Source organism: Elaeis guineensis, chromosome 4 (assembly GCF_000442705.2).
Source record: "Elaeis guineensis isolate ETL-2024a chromosome 4, EG11, whole genome shotgun sequence".
Lineage (NCBI taxonomy): Eukaryota > Viridiplantae > Streptophyta > Magnoliopsida > Arecales > Arecaceae > Elaeis > Elaeis guineensis.
Window position 1 is genome coordinate 136668749 of NC_025996.2, and position 12912 is coordinate 136681660.

The 12912-nt window shown below is 39.5% G+C and overlaps 2 pseudogenes; both read left to right on the forward strand.

Moving 5' to 3' along the window:
- Positions 1-6219: 6219 nt before the first annotated feature.
- On the forward strand, positions 6220-7286 carry LOC140857417 (wall-associated receptor kinase 17-like; annotated as a pseudogene).
- A 376-nt stretch (positions 7287-7662) lies between these two features.
- Positions 7663-8818, forward strand: LOC105042603 (uncharacterized; annotated as a pseudogene).
- The last annotated feature ends 4094 nt before the right edge of the window (positions 8819-12912 follow it).

Consider the following 12912-nt stretch of genomic DNA (forward strand, 5'->3'; position numbering starts at 1 on the left):
TAAATTTATTGAAAGTCTGATTGGATTGACTCGATCATATACGGAGCAGAAGAAGGAGAAAAACTCCAAAAGCATGTCATCACTGTCCTATATAAGACAAATTCCTATCCCGCGTGTCAGTGCTTATTGAAAATTTTATCTCAAGATACGATCGGAATACCCTCTCTTGGGGCACAATCATGGAGAAGACGGACTGTTATAGCCCAAAAAAAAAAAAAAAAAAAAACAGGGATCAAAAACTGGGAAGAAGACTCCCGGTAGGAGTCTTCTTCTCCGGCGAAACCCAGGTAAAATTGGACTCCTAGGACCCCTCGGAGTCCTAGGATCCCCTATAAGAAGACCCCTTCTCCCTTGAGACCGAACATCGGCCTCTTCCCTCTCTCTTTCTCTCCATTTTTCTCGATCGAAGGCCGCGGACACCGTTTGATTTCTCACCGTGATTGCCGCCGACGAGATCTCCGGAGGCTGAGGTGAGTCTCCTTCTTCTTTTCCTCCTTCCTCTCCTTCCTCCCATGCTCCTGTGCGCGGCTGCCGGCGACGAGAGTCGCCGATTTTCGAACGGGAAAGAGATCCTGTTTTTGAGTTTTTTTTCTTTGGATTTTCCGACGCCGGCGATCGGAATTGATCGCCGGCCACGCTCCTCCGTGACCGGGGGGGGTGGCCCCCATCGGCCGCCGGCCTCCGTCGCGGCGGTCATGGCCCAAATGGCCGGTCAAGGCTGGAGGATGCCGGTCCTCTGTTCCGGCACAGGAAGAACCAAGAAAAAAGAAGAAAAGAAGAAAGAAGAAGAAAAAGAAAAAGAAGAAAAAGAAAAGAGAAAGAAGGAAAAAGAGAAAAAGAAAAGGAAAGAAAAAGAAGAAAAAGAAAAGAAGGAAAAGAAAAGAAAAAAAAAATAATAATAATAATAATAAAAATAAATATATATATATATATATATTTATATATATATAAGTAAATAAATAAATAAATAAATAAATAATTAAAATTGATGAGAGAGAGAGTTTCTCTCTCTTCTTTCAGTCTGAACTCTGACTTTCTCTCTCTGAAATTGGATTTTCTCTCTCTCTACTTTCTCTCTCTAGAATTTTTTCTCTCTAGCTTGTTTCTCTCTCTCTTGATAGTTCTCTCTCTCTAAAGTTATTCCTCTAAGATTAGCGTAGTGGAAGGCTTCATCTGATGATTCTGATCGAGTTTAGGGAAGAATCTGATTTTAAGTGAGGTTTTGATTTTGGGATTTGTTAGATTTAATTTTGAATTAAATTAATGTAAAAATATAATTTTGGATAATAGGTGCGGAAGAATCTACTAGAAGTTAGTCGATCCATTCGTTCAGTGCTCCGTGAAAGGTAAGTAATGAATCATCTTCTCGAGATATTCCATATTTATTCTGAAAATAAATAATTATTCTCTAAAATTATGCATGATTTATGAAATTATATTTTTAAAGAAAAGTGCTTTTGAAATGTTATGGTATATTGATTTATGCACATATTTAGTGAAAGATTATGATATATATTATGGTACACAGTGTTTTGATATAGATCGGATTTATGCTCTCGGCCTAACTATGTTTTAGTGGGCCCCGCCAACGGGGATTATACGTTGGTACTCAGTGGATCCTGCCAGTGGAGGTTGTGCGCTGGTGTTTGTGGACCCTGCCAGTGGGGATTGTGCGCTGGTATTTATGGACCCTGCCAGTGGGGGTTGTGCGCTGGTATTCTGTGGACCCCGCCAATGGGGGTTAAACGTTGGTCATAGTCAAGGCTGTTGAGTTACGAGTGTTTTGAATCGAATCGGATTTATGATTATATTATATGTGAATATTTGAAAATATTTGATTTGTATTAAATCAGCATAAAATATACTCTTATGTTTATTTGCAGCATTATTCTTGAAAATTAGATAATATCTGAAATATCTGTAGAGATACTTGTTACTTACTGGACTGTCTAGCTCATTACCTTTCTTTCTATTTTTCAGATTCAGATAATTAATTTCAAGCATGGGACGAAATATTGGGACAGAGCTTTTAGAAGCGAGATTAGCATTGTCAACTTCATTGAACTTAGATCTATTGTTTTTAGTAAAATTTTATTGGATGTAAGACATTTGATTTAATTACTTGAATTACAGTTGAATAATAATTATTTGAATTTATTCCGCTGCGATGCATTGATATCGTGATGAGATGCCTTGCATGCTTATGGAGAGAGTTCTTCATGAGTATACGGCGGTTGCCGCGACCCTCGATTCACAAATCTCGGGTCGGGGGCGTGATAATTAATATGGTATCAGAGCATAAGTGGATAAATTATGACACCTAGAATTTGACATAGTATGAGTGTAGGTGGGTATACATTAGGAATATTGGGACGTTAGAATATGAGCATCATAATAAACCCATCCTAACAAATAGATAAATGAATCTAATAAGGTTTTACTACTACAAGATTATCATGCCTCCCCGTAGAATGACAAGAACTACTCAAAGAATTGCAAGAGAGACATTACAACCACGGGATGGTAGCACTCCCCATCTGACCAGTGGCACCCCTCAGGAGGAGGGAGTCGTAGATCCTAATGGAAGTGCTTCGAGAGCACGTCAAGAACCAGATATGGCTCAGTTAATACAGACCCTAATCAGGATGGTACAAGCGCAACAACAAATACAGCAGCAAATGTTTGAACAACAGCAGATACAACGAGATACACAACAACATCAGCATCTACCACCACAACATAGAGAGCAACTAGTACAACGGAACAATATTTCAAAATTTAAAAAGCTTGCTCCTCCAGCTTTCAAGGGGACTACCGAACCTTTGGAGGCTGATAACTGGATAATGGAGATGGAGAAGGCTTTCACTATCCAAGAGTGTCTTGATGAAGAAAAGATTCGATATGCAGCTTATTTACTACAAGGAGAAGCATACAACTGGTGTCAGCGACTACAGCGCAAGCATGAACAAGACGGCGAAATACTTACCTGGAAAAGGTTTCGGATTGCATTCTATGATCAGTATTTTTTCGGAGTATAAGGATCCAGAAAGAGCAAGAGTTTATTTATTTGAAGCAAAAGGGTATGAGTGTGACTGAATATGAAGCAAAATTTACAGAGTTAGCCAAATTTGCTCCGAGATTAGTGGATGGTGAGCAAGAACATGTTCACAAGTTTGAGATGGGACTGAGAACTGAGATTCGAAAACAAGTGGTTCCATATGAATTGACAACTTATGCAGATGTGGTAAACAAAGCACTGATAATTGAAAGGGAAGTCAATGCAGAACGCATGGAAAGGGAAAGAAGGCAAAGAAAGAGAGCAAGATCAAATGATATACAAGGGCATAATAATAAAAACATCAAAAGATCAACCAAGGAAACAGTAGACAATAAGACTCAACAGATTGATGGTGAGCCGTGCTCCAGATGTGGCAAAAATCATGCAGACAAAGATTGCTATTGGAATACCGGTGCTTGTTTCAAATGTGGTCAGAAAGATCATAAAATTGCTAGCTGCCCGCTAAATACTGAAAATCAAGCTGGTAAAAGAACTCATGAAGGACAACATAAGGATGGCGGACAGATTTCTAAAACCCAGGGAAGAGTTTATGCGCTTACTCAACAGAATCCACAGGCTTCCAATACAATGGTGACAAGTATGAAAAATTTCGAGGACGAAATTTTTTTTTAGGGGTGAAGAATGTTATAGCCCAAAAAAAAAAAAAAAAAAAAAAATAGGGGATCAAAAATCGGGAAGAAGACTCCCGTAGGAGTCTTCTTCTCCGGCGAAACCCAGACAAAATCAGACTCCTAGGACCCCTCGGAGTCCTAGGATCCCCTATAAGAAGACCCCCTCTCCCTTGAGACTGAACATCGGCCTCTTCCCTCTCTCTTTCTCTCCGTTTTTCTCGATCGAAGGCCGCAGACACCATTTGATTTCTCGCCGTGATTGCCGCCGACGAGGTCTCCGGAGGCTGAGGTGAGTCTCCTTCTTCTTTCCCTCCTTCCTCTCCTTCCTCCCATGCTCCTGTGCGTGGCTGCCGGCGATGAGAGTCGTCGATTTCCGAACGGAAAAGAGACCCTGTTTTTGAGTTTTTTTTCTTTGGATTTTCCGGCGCCAGCGATCGAAATTGATCGCCGGCCACGCTCCTCCGTGACCAGGGGGTGGCCCCCGTCGGCCGCCGGCCTCCGCCGCGGTGGCCATGGCCCGAACGGCCGGTCAAGGTCGGAGGATGCCGGTCCTCTGTTCCGGCACGGGAAGAACCAAGAAAAAAGAAGAAAAGAAGAAAAAAAGAAGAAAAAGAAAAAGAAGAAAAAGAAAAGAGAAAGAAGGAAAAAGAGAAAAAGAAAAGGAAAGAAAAAGAAGAAAAAGAAGAAAAAGAAAAGAAGGAAAAGAAAAGAAAAGAAAATAAAGAAAAAATAATAATAATAAAATAAAAATAAATGTATATATATATATTTATATATATATATATATATATGTAAGTAAATAAATAAATAAATAAATAAATAAAAAATTGAAATTGATGAGAGAGAGAGTTTCTCTCTCTTCTTTCAGTCTGAACCCTGACTTTCTCTCTCTGAAATTAAACTTTCTCTCTCTACTTTCTCTCTCTAGAATTTTCTCTCTCTAGCTTGTTTCTCTCTCTCTTGATGGATTTCTCTCTTTCTAAAGTTATTCCTCTAAGATTAGCGTAGTGGAAGGCTTCATCTGATGATTCTGATCGAGTTTAGGGAAGAATCTGATTTTAAGTGAGGTTTTGATTTTGGGATTTGTTAGATTTAATTTTGAATTAAATTAATGTAAAAATATAATTTTGGATAATAGACGCGGAAGAATCTACTAGAAGTTAGTCGATCCATTCGTTCAATGCTCCGTGAAAGGTAAGTAATGAATCATCTTCTCGAGATATTTCATATTTATTCTGAAAATAAATAATTATTCTCTGAAATTATGCATGATTTATGAAATTATGTTTTTAAAAAAAAGTGCTTTTGAAATGTTATGGTATATCGATTTATGCACATATTTAGTGAAAGATTATGATATATATTGTGGTACACAGTGTTTTGATATAGATCGGATTTATGCTCTCGGCCTAACTATGTTTCAGTGGGCCCCGCCAACGGGGATTATACGTTGGTACTCAGTGGACCCTACCAGTGGGGGTTGTGCGCTGGTGTTTGTGGACCCTGCCAGTGGGGGTTGTGCGTTGGTATTTGTGGATCCTGCCAGTGGGGGTTGTGTGCTGGTATTCTGTGGACCCCGCCAATGGGGGTTAAACGTTGGTCATAGTCAAGGCTGTTGAGTTACGAGTGTTTTGAATCGAATCGAATTTATGATTATATTATATGTAAATATTTGAAAATATTTGATTTGTATTAAATCAGCATGAAATATACTCTTATGTTTATTTGCAGCATTATTCTTGAAAATTAGATAATATCTGAAATATCTGGTAGAGATACTTGTTACTTACTGGGCTGTCTAGCTCATTACCTTTCTTTCTATTTTTCAGATTCAGATAATTAATTTCAAGCGTGGGACGAAATATTGGGACAGAGCTTTTAGAAGCGAGATTAGCATTGTCAACTTTATTGAACTTAGATCTATTGTTTTAGTAAAATTTTATTGGATGTAAGATATTTGATTTAATTACTTGAATTACAGTTGAATAATAATTATTTGAATTTATTCCGCTGCGATGCATTGATATCGTGATGAGATGCCTTGCATGCTTATGGAGAGAGTTCTTCATGAGTATGCGATGGTTGCCGCGACCCTCGATTCACAAATCTCGGGTCGGGGGCGTGACACGGACAGATCACTTAGAACTCAACAAAAGTGAAATAGGAGAGAAAAAAAAGCAAAGGAAGAAAAAAAAATATGCTACTTTGCTTTCTCGATATACTATGTCATCTGAACTCGTAGTCTTATACAGACTACAGGAAGATACGAACAAGAGGATGCTTTGATCGGTTGACCACAAAAAAAAATAATCAATCAGAAAAAAAAATATCCGTCTGAAAAATACCGCCGTTTGATCAAATGGTCAATTCACCATTATCGCAGCAAAATTTTTAAAAAATTATGCTCATAAAATAATAAAAAATTAAAATAATAATAAAATAATCATACCATCATCCGCATGTACCACATCATGCCACACTGTGAATTCGCGCGTGTGAGCCGTGTCGACCGAGTGAGTCTTGAAGAAAAAAAAACTAATCAAGATGAAAGTCAAGTTCTTTCAGCAAAATGGAGGCTTGTTTCTGCATCAGCAAATCTTAAGTCAGGGTTCTTCTAATGCAACAGTGAAGATCTTTAGTATAAAAGAACTAGAAAAAGCAACCAACAACTTTAATGAGAGCCAAATCCTTGGTCATGATGGATATGGTACTGTATACAAGGGTGTTTTGTCAAGCTAGGAAGTTGTGGCCATCAAAAAATCCAAATTTCTTGACAAGAGCCAAATCAAGCAATTCATCAATGAGATCATCATCCTTTCTCAAATCAATCATAGGAATGTTGTTAGACTCTTGGGCTACTGTTTAGAGACCCAAGTTCCATTGCTTATGCATGAGTTCATATCCAATGAAACCCTCTTCCACCATATCCATGGTGAGAGTGATGATTTCTCAATGCCATGGGAAGTTCATCTCAAAATTGTTACAGAAGCTGCTAGAGCGTTAGCTTATCTGCACTCAACTACTTCAGTACCAATCATTCACAAAGATGTCAAGCCCATAAACATATTATTAGATGAGAATTATACCGCTAAAGTATCAGACTTTAAAGCTTTAAGGTTGGTCCCATTTGATCAAAACATATAACCACCCTTATGCAAGGGACATTTGGATATTTGGATCCAGAGTACCTCTACCCAAGCAAGCTAATGGAGAAGAGCTATGTCTATAGCTTTCGAGTAATTCTTGCAAAACTATTAACTAGGGAGACTCCAGTATCTTTTGCTAGGTCAAAAGATCAGAGGAATCTAGCTATATATTTCACCTTGATGTTTGATGAGCAACACCTCGTTCAACTGCTAGAGCCATAAATTTTAGAGGAAGCTGGAATGAAGCAACTCTTTTTGGCTACACAACTTACCAGGAGGTGCTTAAATTTGAAAGGAGAAGGAAGGCCAACTATGAAAGAAGTCACCATGGAATTAGAAGGGCCAAGGAGGTTCCACAAGCAGCGGTTGGCTCCCAATCTCGAGAAAATGGAACACTCGATAGATGGGATTGGACCTTCAAATATATGCATTGAGGAGGAAAGTAGATAACATCATTTTAGAAAGTTATATTTTAGCATCCATGGATCACCTAAGGTGATGAATGTACGAGAAATCGCTCTTATTGTTGAGAGCTGTTAAAGATATTTTCTATGCTATTGATGCTCCCTGTTTTCCTAAGCAAATATTGATCAAATTATTCTTTCAACTTTGTGTTTTACTATTCTCTAATTTGCATATTGTACTACTAAAGATCTATATATGTGATAAAAACTAGTGATCTAGCTATGCTTGTCGATGTAATTATCTCATATTATAGCCGACAAGGTTACCGAACTGCTTAGCTCATCCATCATCTAGATCGTAAAGATTGGATGAGGGTCACTGCATGCCTCCATGGTGATGATCTGATGGTTGTTGTCCCTAAATGGTGAGGGCTTCAATGCTATGTGCCTTCAAGTTGGTGTTGGATGATGGAGGTATTGTTCTTGTCAGTGCTCCGATGCTATAACTAACTTGAAACAACAAAGACAAAAAACTTGATGCACCCAAGTATGTCTAGTAGGAGACCCTCTGATATCTAAGTCAAATATGGCTATCGGGGAATAGGAGGCCTAAGAGCAGTAGAAAAGTAGTACAAGAGAGTCAAAAGAGAAGTTACTTGAAGGGCTTCGAGGAATGTAACATATAGGTAGGGGTGGAACTGGATTGGGCTGGGCTGGGTCCTACCCCTATCCGAGTCCAGTCCGAAAATTATTTTCGGACTTCGGGCTGGGCTTAGGCCTGATAAATATGTAAAAATCTCGTCCCGAGCCCGGCCTGAGCCCAGGTCCGAGCCCGGCCAGAAACCATTTGGGCTGGCCCGATCCCATGTGTGTGCTCTTCCTCTCCTCCTCCGTCTTATCCTCCGTTGTCGTCCGACGCCGACGGTAGTGGAGCATTGCCGGTGCCTCCAGAGGCCGCTGCTTTGCGGCATGTTTGCTAGTTGGAGAAAAGACTCAGGCGGGTGGCCGTGGCGGTGGTTGTGGTGGTGGCAGTGGGAGTTTAGTCTCCGATCTGAACAGAGCCGGAGGTACCAGTAGAGAAGATCAATCGAGAAGGAGGCAAATCTCATGAAGCCACCAATTGAAATGGTAAGAGGCGTTTTTGAATGGAATCAAGAAGAATATAGGAACGATGACGACGATGAGGAGAAATTGGAGAACGAGGAGGAGGAGGAGGATGAGACAAGGGTTTTTGTTTCGTCGGCGACTACGACGCCGTCGAAGAATGCGCTGCTGCTGATGAGATGCCAATCGGCTCCTCACAACCGGATGTCGTCCCTGGTCGCCAACCAGTTCTCGATCTCTGTCTCCCCGCTTCCGCCATTAGAATTGAAGTCTTCTCCGACAGAGAAGAAGATAGAAGTGGGAGATGATGAGGAGGAGGAGGGGAGGAACTCGAGCAATGGAGGGGAGGGGGGAGAGGAGGGATCGCGGCCCCTGATACTGACGCGGTGCAAGTCGGAGCCGACGAGGAGGGCCGTGGTCCCGGAAGCGTCTTTTGAGGGAAACGAAGAACGAAATTACGGAATGAAAGATTAAGAACAAGAACAGTAGCTTGTAGTCGGATTACAGTTGGGCTCGGGCCCGAGCCGGGCCAACGATAGATCCGAGTCTGATCTAAAAATGAAATGGATAGATTTTTGAGTCTAAATCTAATTTAATTTTGTTCGGATCTAACTCGAAGCCTCACCCGCACTTGGGCCGGCCTGAAGCCCATCAGACTGGCTTGAGCCCATTTCCACCTCTACATATATGTAGGGTTGGAGCTCGTTGCCAAGTAGTTTGAACATGTATGTTGGCTATTGTGCTAACTCTCTTACTTTTGAATTATATCTATGCTTTTTGGCTGCGTAGATTGCTTGTGTATTGCATTTGTTTAGAAACAATTTGCAATCATGGCTGAGGTGCTGCCAGCAAGGGGCAGAGATTGAAATACGAAGGACTCTCTATGCATCTTCTTGGTTGGTCACATGACAAGTTTTGAGCAGTCAGACGGTGGCTAGGTAGTGAGCTCTCATTAGTTGATTTGCTTCATCACCTCAGGTCAGTTTCAAGGCGTTGAGATACTTATAGCATAACTTGATGAAAATTCTCATTTTTACATGCTATATTTTGAATATATAGTCTGTAGATCCAAAAAAAAATTATTTGGAAATCAAATATTATGCAATACTTCTTGATTTTGGTTATTTTTAGTCTAATTATGATTCTAGCCTAGCTAATTGGTTGACTCCTTTATTTTGATGCAAAAAAAAAAAAAAAAAAAAAAGAAAGAAAAAGGCGCCAACCTTTTTCTTTCAAGCCGCCAACCTTTTTCTTTCAAGTTTTAGACCTTGTACTGGGGCTTATCGTAGCTGTACTCACAAAGACCAAGAGAGGGTTGCATTTGTTAATGTTTCTTAACAATCGCATGAAATTATGTCTTCTCAACGATGAAATATTAGCTGCTTAAGTTGTTGTACATTTGGAAGCCAAATATAAAATATTTACTCTAAATTTACAAATTACTGTTTCAGATATACATTATGAGAATTTTTTTAATTATATATTATCATTAATTAATTATTTATTTTATTTTATTAAAAATAAATTGATTATATGGTTCATATTAATGAATGTGCATGTAAATTCAATATTGTTAGTAATTTTTGGATTATGCAGGTTCTATGTTGGGTAATATAGTTGAAATGATACAGTATAGATCTGAATCTAACTCTAACTCGTGATGGAAGAATTCGTTAAATTTTTTTTAAATAATTAATTTTTATTTTATTTTTTATAAATATTATGAAATTAATTCTCAAATTTATCCGATCGAATATCCGACAACTGGAGAGAAAGATTTAATCTTTGTTATCCATTTGAGCATTCGAATTTTGAGAATCAACGGTGAATACACGTACATAGTTATTAATTTATGTTCTCATCTTCTGTATATAATCTGGAAAAAATCTCAACAATTAATAGCAGTGTCTGATTTTTTTTTTTAAGAAGATTAGAATAACAAAACTTTTTTTGGATTCATAAGAAAAAAAAAAGGAAAAAGGGAGGAAGAAGACTGACAGATCTCCCTGGGGCCGTCCCTTCTTCTTCCCGTCGCTGTTGGGGACCCTGCTCCGGCGGCCACCGGCACCAGCCGGCGGTGAGTAGCCGGTGGTTCCAATCTAGATCCCAAACAAAAAAAAAAAAAAAACAAGAAGAAGGAAATGAAACAGGGCTGGCGGTCCTCCCGCCACCGTGTCCTCCTTCTCCTCCGTGCAGTAACTGCAGGCCGCCGTCCGGGGAGGCGGCGGCGACTCCGACGAGCGGTGATGCCGTGAGTAAGCACCCTTTTCCTCCCATCAAAGATTGGAACCAAACAAACAAAAAAAATAAAAAAAGGGACAAAAGAAATAAAGAGGGCCGGCGGTTCTTCCCCGCCGTGCTCTCCTTCCCTTTCTACGGCCGACGGAGAAGGCTAGAGAGAGGACGACAGTCGGCCTCCCACCGACCGCCGGATCAAATAGAGGTGGGGAGCCGGTTCCGGCGCCCCCTTTGCCCCCGCAAGATGGGACTTTTTTTTTTTGGCCGCCGGACTCTATGTCCACCGGAGGCGGGAAGCGGATCGGGGCCAGCAGCCGACCGGGTGACGGGAGAGGGGCTGGCGGTCGGCCTATTGAAGTTTCCCGCTGACCGCCGGACCGAATTGTGAAGGGGAGCGCCGGTTCCAACGCCCCTTTTCCCACCGCAAGTTGAGGGAGAGGTTGTAACGGGTTTCGGGTTCGGGTTTTGGATTTGATCCGAAATACAGATCCGACTTGATTATTTGGTTATATGGCACATTTTCAGTTAAACCCCTGGTAAATTACAATATCTGATTTTAGTACTTCAAAATTACAATGTAATCCCTGTGATTCACTTTATCATATAAAAAATCTGTGTTATAGTTTAACCCTTGCTGCAGTTTATTATTACATAATAGTCCTTCGAAACTTCAATTTAGTCCTTGAGAAAGTTTTATTTCTGATGATAGTCCTCAGAAAATTAATTTTTTTTTATATTTCTATAATTATTTGCCATAGCATATCATATTTGAAATATTTTTTGAGATATAATAGTTTAAAAAATTATTGTGGCATGTGATAAACCCTTTGGTAGCATGTACTTATTGAAAAATATATCCCAAAGCCAATCGTCAGCCTATTGACGGTTGTGCTAATTGATGTAATTATATATGAATTAATTAATAAAATATTTATTTGATAATTTTTTATCATAAGCTTGTACATCTTCTATATCAAATTTCTGTATTATGATGAAAGTCCTTAGGACTATTTTAAATCGATAAAGGAGAATTTATCGTTTAGTCTTTAAATAAGTTCGTGATCATATGATATGCTGTTACTAGGACGATGGACATATCAAGTGTAGATCATTGTGTGCCATATAAATTGGTTGTCTTATTAATCAAAGAGCATGGAGATACTGATATGGCATGCAGGTGAAATGTAAGAGTACATTTCACTGAATGTGACCAACTTCGAAGCACTCTGCTGTCAAGAGTCACTCCGAAGGGATATAGGTATAAGTGTCCCTCCGATCTGAGATCATCATGGTGACCTACAAGCAACTCACTGTGCTTTGGTGTCGGACTATCTGAATTTCTAATTCAAGATCGAAAGATTTTTGGGCATAGTCAAATACTTGTGAAGTCGGTGAGTGAGTCAAAATGGAATTGACCACTCCAAAGGATTGGAAAGAATGTTTTATGCTTCAATTTAGTAAGACCTTAGCCAGGGCAATCCTTGTGAGGAGTAGCAAGATTTATTAGGTTGAGATACATAATGGATGTACTATTAAGAGTTGACAGTTTAAACTCTAAGTCATCCTAGCATCAAGAGTTAAAGGGATGAATTATACGGTAACTATATCCAAGTAGGTTCTTGAGTGTTGCTTTGCATACATTCGGTCTATCCAGACGTCGGATACCATTGCTAGATGGTTACTCTGATTGATACAGAAATCTATTCTTGTGATACTGGCTTAGGTTCGAACCTATGGATCACACATATTAGAAATTTTTGTCCGATCAGATGGCTAATCTGAAGAGTCCCATTGGATTGGGACTCTTATGAAGAGTCCCACTGGACGGAGACTCCGGTGAAGAGTCCTACTAGACTGGGATTCTATCATTAATAGAGGATTAATTAGTGATTAGATCACTAATTAACTCAATTTGATTGAGCATTAAAGTCCAGATCAAGTATGATTGAATTGGATTCAATCAGGTAAGTCTGAGTTGGTTATGAGATAACCTAATCGGTAAGGAAGAAATGATCCTGATTTGATCGAGTCTATGGCTCAATTAATTTGCTGATTTGATCGGATTTAATTGAGGTTATTGAAGCTTAATTAGATTAGGTTCATCATATTTTATTTGGGTCTAATTGGATTGGGTTTGAAAGAAATCCAATTGGTTAAACCCTAGAGTCCCAAATGAATGGGACTCTCTCTCTTGCGCCATCAAGAAAGACTCATCCTTTTCTCATCGCACAAAATCAGTTTGTGCATGAGAAAATCTTAAGCTAAACTCCTTTTTGTCGCCCTCTTTGGAGTGGATAAGGTTTGTTTTAAATTGAATTTAAAGTCAAAAA